Source organism: Setaria viridis, chromosome 3, assembly GCF_005286985.2.
Source record: "Setaria viridis chromosome 3, Setaria_viridis_v4.0, whole genome shotgun sequence".
Lineage (NCBI taxonomy): Eukaryota > Viridiplantae > Streptophyta > Magnoliopsida > Poales > Poaceae > Setaria > Setaria viridis.
Window position 1 is genome coordinate 27,974,886 of NC_048265.2, and position 12,829 is coordinate 27,987,714.

Below are 12,829 nucleotides of genomic sequence, written 5' to 3' on the forward strand. Positions count from 1 at the left end.
CAAAGACTTTCTATCAAAGCCTCCTATACTCACCGCTCCTTCTCCGAATGAAGACTTGCTCCTATACATATCAGCTACTACTCATGTCGTCAGCACGACAATAGTAGTCGAATGGTCTGAACCGGGCCACGCTTACAAGGTCCAACGACCTGTCTACTTCGTCAGCAAAGTACTCTCGGACTCCAAAACTCGGTATTCACTGATACAAAAGCTCTTATACGCAATCTTGCTCACCTCTCGGAAACTACGCCATTATTTCCAAGAGCACAACATCACAGTCATCTCTAACTTCCCGCTCGGTGAAATTCTTCACAACAGAGATGCTAAGGGTAGAATCTCCAAATGGGCAGTTGAACTCGGAGCTCTCACCTTAGACTTCAAGCCAACGACAGCTATCAAATCCCAAGCTTTGGTCGACTTCGTAGCTGAATGGACTGAAAATCAAGTACCAACACCAGTCGAACGGCCAGAACACTGTGTAATGTACTTCGACGGGTCCCTCAAACTTGAAGGGGCCGGTGCAGGCGTATTACTCATCTCCCCAAAGGGAGACCAGCTCAAATACATACTGCAGATCTTCTGGGAAGCATCTAACAATGAAGCCGAGTACGAAGCACTGTTACACGGCCTTCACCTTGCAATCTCCCTCGACATCAAAAGACTACTGTTGTACGGCGACTCACTAGTCGTTATAAACCAGGTCAATGATGAGTGGGACCGAAACAAGGACAACATGGACGCTTACTGCAAAGAAGTCCGTAAACTGGAAAACAAGTTCTCAGGCTTGGAATTTCATCACATCGCCTGTGACAACAATGTTGCCGCCGACATCTTATCCAGAATGGGCTCAACTCGTGCAGAGGTTCCAACAGGAATTTTTGTACACAAATTGCGCAAGCCGTCCATAGCTAAACAAGTCACACCGCTAGCGGTCCCGACTGCTGACATCTCTCGTGAAATCATGATGATAGAAGTCAACTGGAGGACACCCTTCATCGACTGCATCAAAGATCACCAGCTACCATCCGACAAAAATAAGGCTGAACAAATCTCCCGGCGAGTAAAAAATTACGTTCTAGTCGGAGATAAGCTCTACAGGAAAGGTGCATCATCTGGGGTACTCATGAAGTGCGTTACCCGGGAAGACGGCCAAAAACTCTTAGAGGAAATTCACAAAGGAATCTGTGGCAACCATGCCTCTTCGCGGACAATAGTTGGCAAGGCTTTCAGAGCAGGCTTCTAATGGCCAATGGCTCTGGTCGATGGTAAACAACTAGTTCAGAAGTGCAGAGGTTGTCAATTCATTACCAAACAACATCACGTACCGGCCTACAAGCTAGTCACAATACCTCCAACATGGCCTTTTGCCTGCTGGGGGCTCGACATGATAGGGCCATTACCAACTGCGCCAGGAGGATTCAACCGAGTACTCGTAGCAATCGATAAATTCACTAAGTGGATCGAGGTCAAACCAGTCACTTGCCCCAAGGCAGACCGGGTCCTCGACTTCTTAGATGAAATCGTACATCGCTACGGCTTTCCCAATAGGATTATCACAAACTTTCCCAATAGGATTATCACAAACCTAGGGTCAAACTTCAACAATCACGAATTTTGGGAATACTGCGAGAATAGCAGCATTGACGTCCGCTATGTCTCGGTCGCTCACCCGCAAGCCAATGGACAAGTCGAGTGCGCCAATGGCATGATACTCGACACCCTGAAGAAAAGGCTACATGATGTTGGCAACACCAAAGGCGCCAAATGGCTCAAAGAGTTACCCAATGCTCTGTGGGGCCTACGTACCCAACCATGCAAGACTACTGGGCTATCGTCCTATTTCCTCGTGTATGGCTCGGAAGCCATACTACCCACGACATCATGTGGCAATCACCTTCAGTTGAACAGTACAATGCAGAACTGGCAGACGAAACAAGGCTAGACAGTCTAGAAGAAGCAAGATGCGCAGCGCTAGTGCAATCTGCCAGGTACCTTGATGGCTTGAGGCATTACCACGACTGCAACGTCAAAGAACGATCTTTTAACTTGGGAGATATGGTCCTCAAGCGAATCCAGGACACGACGGGGTTGCATAAACTCAATTGACCATGGGAAGGTCCTTACATCGTATCAAAGGTTACGGGACCTGGATCTTACAGACTCCAAGAGCTTTCAGGAGAACAAGTACCAAACTTTTGGAATATAGAACACCTTTGTCGCTATTACCCATAGCAGCATACGAGTAATCGTTCCAAGGCAACAACTCATGATGATTACTCGAGCTAACAGCTCGACTACCGACTTCAAGATACATCAGTCTTGACTCAAGAATTATCAACTCAACAAGGATCATTGCCCGGGTACAAAAATTCCGTAAAGCAATTCTTTACTCCGAACCGAAGATACATCATCAAGTTACATACAAATATAAGTACTCGGAATACACAAAGACTACAAGCAACTACCTACTGGCGGGCTGCATTTAAGCCTCAGGCTTTTACTATATCACAAGGCCACTCAGGTCTGCCGACTACAACGGGAAGGGCCTACACGCAAGGAAGCTGCGCAAAATGCAGCCATATCCAGGTCCTCTACCCAAGGCAACACCAGGAACTCCTGCATCGCCACTGCCTTGACAGCGGCAGCGATGAATCCCGCACGACGCGCCTAGAGGGAACCAAGGCTGCTCTTTTGCTAGCCTTGCAAAGCTAATCCACTCTACGGCTACACCTCCACCTCTAAGAGAGCGGGATAAAGACCGCGGCACTCATCACCCATCACTCGCGAGTTCTAGCGCGTACTCCACTAGATCACGAGCTGCAAGATGAGGCACGCGATGAAACCTCCTACAAGGATTCTTCTAGCATCGCGGCTATCCCTACGAGTGCAGGAGTCTGTGGAGGGAAGGTGGCCTCAATTTACGAAGAATCTTCTAGCACCGGTGCACTCTTTGATGGTTCTCTACACTCAAACAACAACAACCGAAGGCAATCCATTGCTACTCAGAAACTTGGTTTGGGTCGACATTCAGATGGATCTATTTATAGCCGAAAGCTGCAACTACTACCTACCCAAGAGTTACTATGCACCCGTGATCAATGAGTCTGACGACTTCTGACTCTGCCCACGTGATGGCACTTATGCTACAAAGGACAAAAGAGTACAGTACACCCGTGCATCCACAAAGGACAAAAGAGTAGAGTACTCGATAGCATTGCGACTACTCGAAACTCAGAATTACTCTAGCCAAGCACGGCCCATGTTCACATCATCATCTCAGGGGCTTGACAGGATCCGACCCTCTGTTCAGGGGGCGGCCGCACCCGACCCTGGAACCCAGGGTCGGGCGAGGCGGAGTTCTTTCCCTCAAGGGGTCGGCCGCACCCGACCCTGGAACCTAGGGTCGGGCGAGGTGGAGTTCTTTCCCTCAAGGGGTCGGCCGCACCCGACCCTGGGTTCCAGGGTCAGGCGAGGCGAAGTTCTTTCCCTCAAGGGGTCAGCCGTACCCGACCCTGGGACCCAGGATCGGGCAAAGCAGAGTTCCCTCCTTTAGGGGTTGGGCTTCGCTGATCTAGCCACTTCAATTTAGGCGAGACGGACTAAAACTACTCTTCGCAAGACAACCACTTCAAACAACAAAAACAATGGGCAAGCATTCATTTGTCAAAGTATTGTTCAAACTACACGAAACAGTTTCAAGAGCACATAAAACGCTCAAGGCTCTTCTGGAGAGACAAACTCCGACATTTTCGACGCGATAGGCTCCGCCTCCTCAAGGTACTACGCATATGCTTCTTCTGTGCAGTTGCAAGCCACGCCATCACCAGCCGCCGCCAGGTCCACCCTAGGGTAGTAGGACTTCACAACAGCAAGGACCTGTTTGCAAACAGCTTTGCAGAGTCCCGCCACTTTACTCGGGGCAGCCTTCAATCGCTCGACTAGTGACTGAGGCCCTGCGCCCACTTCCACGGGGGCTATGGCATGTACCAAGTCTTCAGCTACTACAGTCAACTCCTGGAGTTCGCCTCAGAGTCTTCCCATGGTCTGGGTATGATCTCTACATGCCACCATGGCCATGGCAAGCATCACACCATTCTGCATCTTCCTGTCCCGCTGATGCTCGCAAGCAGCCTGTGCTTCCGTCATCGCGGCCCGAAGACGTTCAGCTTCATCCGCCACTCAATCGTGCGCGTTTCTCCAATCGAGGACTTGGCTCCTTGCAGCCGCCTCTTGCCTCTTGAGCTCTACAAAACAAAAAAGTTCAACCACAGCCGACTACAATCGGACATACTTCAAGTATGCAAAGTACTCACCTTCATACTTTTTGTTCAGAGACTTGTAGCGGGTCTCCAGTTTCTGCTGCAGGACTTCGTGATCCGACCGTTCCACAGCAAAAGACTTTGCTCTAACCTCGTGAACCCTCAAGGCTTCTGTGAGTCGAGCACATTCCTGCTCCAATTGGTGACTTCATTCCTAAAGGGTACGAGTATGCAAAGAAATACGATCAGTTAAAAGCCTCACAATTACTCGATCTATGTGACAACACAAAGGAAATTCACGTGGAAGCTCCGGAAAACATCGACGGCCCTCTGAAACTCCGAGTTAGATGGAAGGCTGAGTACTGGTCTTTGAGTACTCTCCGCAAGATGAGGAGTTTCACCCAAAGTGGCACCTAAAACATTTATCATCAGTCACCTGCTTGCTACGACTACAATAACAGGACTACAGAAACATACCTGGAGCAGTTGCCTCTTTAGATTTATCCACACCCACTACAACCAAAGATCCGCCAATGGATGTTGATAAGGCAGCACTACCCGATCCCGACACGGCGGTGGGAACTTCCACCGATCGGATTACATCTTGAAGCATAGACATCGTAGCTCCAAGGTGACCGGCGTCGACTTTGGGTACATCCTCAACAATCAAATCCTCCAAGGGATCAGATAATGTAGTCGGGGGATCCGACTCTTCCCTTGTCTCTACAGGGATAGTTTCCTCTGCATCTCTGCATCAAAATATGTCATTACATGACTTCAAGACAACTTAAAACTATACAACAGACAAGCAAGCTCATCGGGTTGAGCGTGGCAGAAATCGCACACATTTCTTCTCGGCGATAGGCGGCCGAGTACTCGGCGCCGCAGGAGCAGCCGCAGGCGCTGTCTTCTCGCCAAAACCTGGGAAGCGGAAGTCCAGACTATAATACCACTCGGACAGATGAAATTAGTTGGGACAGAAAGCTTACCACTGGCGATTGCACTAGACAACAAGGATCCAGTAGCGACTACTGGCGACACCTCCTTTGCAATACCCGCTACTCCGGCGGGCAACCCCAGGACTGCCTGGTCAATTACTGGCAGCATGGTAGCCGACGGAGCCTGTGCGGTCAGCTTGGGGGCTACTCTAGCTTCCGTCGCTAGCACCCTCTCTGGCACCATATCAACAGATACATTACCGACGTTCGGGTCGGTCACGACTACTTCTTCAGAAGCAGCCTCATCATCATCAAGTGCCGTATCAATAGCCTTTTTGAACAAGATAAAGTAGTCAAAATGACTGCAAGCTCAACTTCCTTGGCTACAATTGAATACATGACTACATACCTTGGTACCCCGAGACTTCTCAGGGGTTGAAGCAGACTTAGCCGCAGACATTTTGCAGACTACTTTGCGTTTCTTCACAGGAGGAGAGGGCTCGTCCTCCGACTCCTCAACAACAGTCTCCTTTTCTTTCGACTGCGCTAAGTAGCCGACAAGAACTTGAGACTACAAGACAACAAGTCGATATTAAAACAAATATCACAAAAAGTCAAAAAATACAAGTCAAGCGCCAGAACATACCACTTCTGGCTCGTACCAGGGATCATACTGCTGAAGAGCGGCAGGGATCACTGGTACTCCCTGATAGTTCCTGAAGAACTTAGCCAGCAGCGCCTCTACATCATCATCGGATATATCCTCGTCGGACATACGCGATGGATCATTAAGACCTGTGTACTCACTCCCCGAGTGAGCACGTTTCTGAAGCGGTTGGACTCTTCTCTTCAGATAACTGGCCGCCACATTGATTCCAGTAAGACCGAGTGCCTTCAACTCGGTAATCTGCTGCATTAGGTGGTCAAGTTCTGCGGTGTCTTCGGGTTCGCTCACCTAGTTTTTTGCATGCTTGGGCGCATGACCAGTCACCACAGGCAAGCGAGGATCATGGTTCCCGATGTAGAACCACCTTTTTTTCCACTCCCCATGGGAGTCAGTCAAGTTATACTCAATATATGCGCCCGAGTTCCTGAGTTGGAACCCGGCGCCTCTAAAGACTTCTGTCCTTTGGGCACTTGACTGAGGCTTATAGCGGAACAACTTCCTAAACAACTCGAGGCTTGGAGGAACTTCCAAATAAACTTCGCAGAGGTGTATGAAAATCGACATATGCAGTACACCATTGGGGTTCAAATGAACAAGTTGAAGCTTATAGTACTCGAGGATACCTCTGAAGAAGTCGGAGGTGGGCACTACCAACCCCCTCTCCACAAAGTGTGCGAGCATCACTGTCTCACCTGGATGTTCCTCAAATTTCCACGCATTTGGAAATGCTGGGCACCACTTGAGTATTTCCTTCGGCTGCAGAAGCTTGGCATCGACTAGTGCTTGCACGGCCTCCTCCTTCATCACCGAATGCTGCCATGTCACTCCAGGCGGTGGCAGCACAGTCTGATTCGTCGGCCCCACCTTTGGCGCTGGCAACACCTGTTCCTTCCCTTTCTTGGACTTCACCTTGCCCGCCGCCGGAGCCTTGCCCGCCGTCGAAGCCTTGCCCTGGATCTTCTCGGGTTTCTTGCCTATCTTCTTGGTGCGCATTCGCCGATGTCAACCTCAGCAAAAGGCACTCACTCTCGGATCTCTCTCAAGGGGGAACAATGGCGGCGGTGGCACTTGGTAGCTGCGGCAGCGCAAACGCGGAGCAGAGGCGTAGGGGAGGAAGAAAAATAGATCGAATTACTGTAGGGGGTAAACCTAACCGAAAGAGGGCCCTCCAGTTTTATCTCCGCCACCTCCGGATTCCAAGCGTCAGTTATGCAACGGACGGATTTTAAGCGTATTAATTTCCTTAAACACCCAACGGCTACTCTTTTCAACGGATTGTTGACCACTTCAACGACAGAGATCGCCTAAGTGCTCGGGGGCTGCGGGTACCGTACCCGATGGTCAGTTTTTTCTTTTCCAAGATTTCCAAGGGTAAAACAGACAAAAAAGCTGGATTGACCCAAAGCCTAACTCTTCGACTCAACCTAAGGCTCGGGGGCTACTCCATATGGAGTGCGATTGACATCGCACTACCATATAAAAATTCTCGGAAAAGAAACAACTCGAAGGAACAAGAAGAGTACCTTCCAGCCGCGCAACAGTACTCGAGCACTTCAGTCCGCAACCTCTATGACGAACTACTCGGATAGTGCCCGCAGTGCCCAAGGCTGTGGCGCACAACTACAAAGTACTCGGGGGCTTGTCGGGCATGCACCCCAGGCCCACGAGTAGACCTTGGACGGCCCACTGAGGGGCGTACTGGGACACAATCAGGACAAGGGATAGGCGTATTCCACTCGGACTAGTCAAGTTTGTGTATTGAAAACTACTCGGGCCATACCGAGTAGAACTCTGTAATAGTACTTGACTACGACTCAGACTTGTAACCCTGCCCTCCCGTGTATATAAGGGCAGGCAGGGACCCCCCTCAAGAACAACTCCTATTCATCCAAGATCAATACAAACCAACACACAGGACGTAGGGTATTGCACGATCTAGCGGCCCAAACCTGTCTAAACGATCCTTACCGCACAAAAGACCACCTAGGGTACCCCTAGGCGGGTTGCCGGTCTAAAACACCGAAAAATGGTGACTAGTCCGCTGCGATAGAATAAACGAACTGTAATCTTTCTTTTAGACCCTCTGATCATTATGTATTTATTTTTTTAAGAAAATCATTATGTATTTCCATTGACTTCGATCGAATTTTAAGGTGGGACTGGTGCCATTGGAAGTTCCATGAAATTCTATTTCCATCCATATAAAGAACGCCCAAAACGGACACCGTATGGGACCTGGGTGTCATTTTTAGTACGTGCTGCTCCTGAACTCAGAGACGGGCTCGAACTTGAGTTGCTTTGGGCCTCCACCTTGGGGACTCGAACCGAATTAGCCTCGGGCCTCCTTCTTGACATGGACACCCTTGCTGGCCTCCTTCCCCTCTATACCATGTGCCAAACATGGTCGTATGCATGGGTGTCATGTCCTCATCATCCTCCCCTTCTTGACGAAAAGCCGTCCTCGGCGTCGATTGTGCTTGAAAATGATCCTGCACAACACAAAGGAGAACGGGGTTGCGAAGACAAAGGGAATGGAAACAATTGTGAGGAGAGATGTGACCATGTTCCCAATTGTGTAGTGTGTGATCTTGCAGAAAACTTTTCAGCAAGCCTGTAGGCTCCTTGATTGAAAGACACACGATGTTTGTCAATACTATCCTTCAAAAGATTAGTACCAACAAAAGGCACAGCAGGAATAGATGATTCATTGCAAGAAAATTCAGCACTAACAAGCATAGGTAGCAACTAGCAATGCTTCCCTTCTTGGAAGATCAAATTACTAGAGGAACATGTGAATATATTTGTATGATGGCTGCCCTCTAATCGATCACAATCTTGCACAACAAAAGGAGAATTCATATTGCTACGAATATAGACTCTATGTATCATATACTGTCCTTTGTTATCACATTTGTCAATAACATGATATGTGTGTTTGGCAAACCAAGGCAATTCAGCATATTTAAAAAGTCTCTCTTCCAAACAATCTAGATTACACAAATTATCAAATTCAATATAATCCAAAGTATGTAAGGAAGACAGCAGTTTTAGCTCATAATTGGCACTAGCAATATGCGTAACATGTTTATTTTCAGCACAAGTATTTGGTTCCAAAACATGTAACACTGAAGCATTATCAAATAATTCATCTTTATCACAAGGAACATCAAGCACATCATCATGTGACAAAGATAAATCAAGAGATGGTTCCACTAACGATTGCTCTATAATAGCATGATTGGTGGAAAAATTTAGCACATTAAGATAATTCTCACCTTCCATGAGTGTAGCACCATGGGCATTACCTGTGTTTTCATTCTCAGCAGGAGTAATAGGTGCACTGTGAAGTGATGGTTCTGAATTTGCACATGAGGTTGGGAGCTCCTCATTTTGGTTTGCGTCATCCTTGTCCTCTTGCTTTTGTTCATAATCCTGCAAAAGGTTAGGCATAGCAAGAGATACAACAATGGATTGATCCTCTAAATTATGCACCTCATCATATGAATTCAATGCAGGAGGTGGATTAATAAAGGATTCTCTCATAAGAATTTTCATATCATTCCAAGTTTGAAGTTTATCTGAAGGACTTAAAGAATCCCATCAAGATAAAACAGAATGTCGCAAAACACTAGCTACACTTTTTACCTTCCTCCTTGGACACATGAAGCGAGTTGCAAATATGTTATCTATTGCAATTTCCCACTCAAGTATGCATCAACACCTATACCATCATATGTTGGTGGATATGAACAACCTGTCATTGTTAGAAGATAGCAAAAGACCAAAGTATTGTCCCTATCAACTAGCAACTACTGGATGGTGGTGAAAGTGGAATGCAATATCTCAAGAAGCTTACCAATATCTTGCAAGTGTATTTACCAAAGCCAAACAGGGCGGTACAATCAGTTGTCGAGCTTGAGGGTGACAGTTGCAAGGTGAACCTGTACTGATCAGAAGTATGTATGTGGAGCTTTAGGCAGCCCAATATGGTAGCAAGGAAAAGCAATAATTCAATTCAGAATTTGCAAGACTTAAAAGTAGTCCCAAGCTAGTCTATGTCGCTGGCCTAAACTCGTCCTGGACTTAGTTCAAGCAAGCAACAAAACAACTCACCACAAGGACTCAAAGGATGCAAGCACTTTTGAATTTTTTTTATTCTTTTTTTCCTTCTTTCTTTCTTTTCTATTTTTTTTTGGTGCAGCTTTTTCTTCACTTTTTTAGCATCTCATTACCTTTTGCTTGTTTCTTTTTTAATATAACAAAAAGTGCCGCAGACGATATTACAATTAAAATACACAAGTTTGCACTTCGGCACAAAACCAAAGCCTTGTTGTCGAGTAGCAACAAGGAAACCTATGGCTCAGCTATTTCTGGAACCATGCAAGGACTAGCTGACACAACACAGATCAGGCGCAAATAAACAGCAAGGAGCAAAAGATTGCGACTCAGATCGACAACAATCTGGTGAAGTATGTCTTGTGCACAGTGTCCTTGCCAAAAGAACTCGGACTCTAAAATTGGATAGCAATATTTTAGTCCAATCGCTGCAAAGATCACTTGTCTTTCTTCCCTCACGTTGATAATACTTTCCTCTTTCTAACTATGTATGCAACAAACAAGAACAGCACTCATTTTCCCAAATACAAATTGGCACTAAAATTATTATGAGGATAAATCGACCAGGTGCCAAAACAATTAAGCAAGACCTGATACTAAAGACAAGAACAAGACCTAGACACGACGAACACAATGACACCGTGAGGGACCAAAACTCAGAAAAGCAAATCTGAAAAGAAAAATTGTGGGGCACAAATGGGGTTGTAGGACAGCGGAATTATTTTTTTGTAGGGCTTTTTGTGGGCTATAGGTAATTGACAAAAACAAATCCAAAGGGATACAAAGGTGTATACCTCACGGGTAACCTAGAATTCTGATACCACTTGATGTAGCACTGGCCCGATCTTCCGAAAGGTAGTGATAAATTCAATTGGTGGAGACTTGACGTCGACGATCCGAGCTTCTAATCAGACACGATTCGAACCCCTGCAACCGCTACACCGCTACTCTATTGGTTATCAACCAAGCACAACTTGATTGACCTCGCTGAGAAGGCTTTCCCTGCAAGCGAATCGAAGGACACAAGCAAGAAAGTATAAACACGCAATCTGATATTGCAAATATGAATAGAGTAAAGAAGGGTTCAAGCTCTCAATTCGAAAGGACTAATTGACACAGTCGAGGAGAATAAGAACAGGGGCCCTGAATCACTGTAAAAGGACTTGTCTCCACAGTTACAACGAATCATTCTCAGATTCTCAAAGAAAAACTACAACTAAACAAACCCAAACCCTAATATGGTGATGGATACTAAATTTATGAGGGTTAGGTCATGGAGACCCTCCTGGACGCACCCCTATGGGCTCCAACATGATACACGGGTCAACGGCCCAAAAGATGGTGGCGCAGCACCCAGACAGATTCTGGATGTCCAATTGTTTTGACAATTCCCGTTGACTCCGATTGAATTTTAAGGTGGGACTGGTGCCATTGGAAGCTCCATGAAATTCTGTTTCCATACATATCAAGAACGCCCAAAACGGACACCGTATGGGACCTGGGTGTCATTTTTAGTACGTGCTGCTCCTGGACTCCGAGACGGGCTCGAACTTGAGTTGCTTTGGACCTCCGCCTCGGGGACTCGAACCAAATTAGCCTCGGGCCTCCTTCTTAACTTGGACACACTTGCTGGCCTCCTTCCCCTCTATACCATGTGCCAAACATGCCAGTATGCATGGGTGTCATGTCCTCATCAAATTGTTTGCTGGTTAGAACTCCATATTTGAAATTTTAAAGTGGAATGTTGGTTTATTACATGTCCTATAAGAATACTTGTGGCTGTTTATTCCATCATGAGGTAAGAGGTGTGTTTATGTATGTGGTTGTATGTGGCATAAGTGGTAAGTTTAATTGCAATCGCACCATACGATTGCATCATATTGCATGGCACACCATTCGTGGATGTCGCCATTTGCTCGCCGCGGCCATACCTGTATAGGATCGTACGTTGCTCAAGGAGGAGTACGATGCAGCTTCATACCTTGTTGGGTATGGAGGTAGTGGACATAGCATTTGCATTGTATTTGCACTCATTGTGGTTTATATATTTGAATTATGCATTGTTATGAAAGTGGATATGAGATCTTGATCTAAAGTAAATTAGTGGTTGTGGTTTATTCCTTTATTTCATATGAGGATGATTTCATATGATCTACTTTTACCTTATTTTATCGTGTATCTATGTTTAAAATGATGTTTAAGGAACTTGTAGTTTAAATAACTTGTTAAAACAGTTTGCTTGTTGAGATTTATTCTCATACCCCTTTCTCTTTCCAGGTACTTGAGTGGATGCTTTGCTTGAAAGGATGGCTTTAGCTGCACATCATCACTTCTTTGTCCACATATTTTCTTTACAACAACAATGACATCTTTGTCTTGCTATAATGAACATAGAGTAAACGTTGTGGTGACCTTTTGTGGCTTATTATGGTTGACCTTTGTTTATCGTTATTTTTGTTAAGTTGCTCGTTAAATACTAGTGTGTGGTTTATTTTTATGTATCATTTATGTTGTTGCTTCCGCACTTTACTCTATTATAGGGTTATGCTGCCAAGTTTTATATTCCAGCATGTGGGAAGGGTCTTTTAGTAACATCTTGAGCTTTGTGGCGCCTGGGGTGTTACATTTGGAGCTTGCATGAAAATGATATTGAATACGGAAAAAAATAAAGAGGCGGTGATGTCATTGCTGACATCAGCACCCTATTGTACCATATTGGGTGGGCCCCACCGCAAGCAGACCCAGGTGCAGGCGCTGCGCGGGTCAACGCGCTGCAGGCAGGCGCGCCTCTAGGGGCTAGACTAGCCGGGCCCACCGCTAGCGTAGGAGCATGGCACAAAGCCGAGGAT